Source organism: Meleagris gallopavo, chromosome 2, assembly GCF_000146605.3.
Source record: "Meleagris gallopavo isolate NT-WF06-2002-E0010 breed Aviagen turkey brand Nicholas breeding stock chromosome 2, Turkey_5.1, whole genome shotgun sequence".
In the NCBI taxonomy this organism is placed as follows: Eukaryota; Metazoa; Chordata; class Aves; order Galliformes; family Phasianidae; genus Meleagris; species Meleagris gallopavo.
In genome coordinates, this window is record NC_015012.2 from 61,670,030 (window position 1) to 61,671,090 (window position 1,061).

Below are 1,061 nucleotides of genomic sequence, written 5' to 3' on the forward strand. Positions count from 1 at the left end.
TTTTTTTTTTCTCCCTTAACAAGCATTTAACTCTCAATGTTCTTTACCAGTGTTGTGGTTTATCACCAGCAGGCAGGTAGTTGAGCACCTCACAGCTGCTCCTGCTCACTTCCCCCACAGCTGGCCTGGAGAGGGAATTGGAAAGGTAAAAGCAGGAAAACTCATGGTTTGAGATAAAACCAGTTTACTAGACAAAGCAAAAGCTGCACCCACAACCAAGCAAGACAAGGAACTCATTCACTATTTCTTATTAACAGCCTTGTATATCCCTTTGGCCTGTTTGTACCAGCTATCCTGCTTCTATATCCTCTTAGCTCCTTGTGCACCCCCAGCTCCTCACTGCCAGGGGTGCACAAGAAGCTGAACAGTCCTTGAGTTACTCTAAGCACTGCTCAGCAGCAAGTAAAATACCAGTGTGCTATCAATTGTTTTCAACCCAAGTCCAAAACACAGCAATATATGAGCTCCTATGGAAGAAAAGTAACTGTTCTATCTAAAACCAAGACAGCTAGATTGGATTTCTCCCTCTCCCCCCTTTTGTAGGAATGAAGTAAAAGAAGCAACTTGGTAAAATCTGAGGACTAAACCAACCATCTAACAATTGTCAAAAGTAGGAGGGACTACAAATTTTCCAGCTCCTGGAAGCTGACAGTCTGTAATCATATTGCAGCTGCTATCGCTTGTCAGAAACATCTGTCCTCCCTGGTCATCACCAGATTGTGCTTCCCTTTTGCTTGCTTCAAGGACAAGGATGGAACTGCCCTTCCTAAGCCTGAGAATGGAGGAAGGGTCCATTCAACTAATTTTTACTACTGGCACAGTGTCAAGTGTAGTAAAATAGGGGAGACAGAGTAGTAGTATTTTGCGTTAAAATTAACAATTCTTTGGAGCACTCCAGTCTGGTAGCAAAGTTCTGTGGTGGCACTACCTTATGCATTAAGAGGGATGCTGAAAAGCATACCTTATGGCTTTGATTATAAATTCAGAAGTCTGGAAGGGGCAGCTCCCTGTTACTTTGGATGCAGCTTTGTAGTCTTGGAACCTTTTCTCTCTCTCTTTTT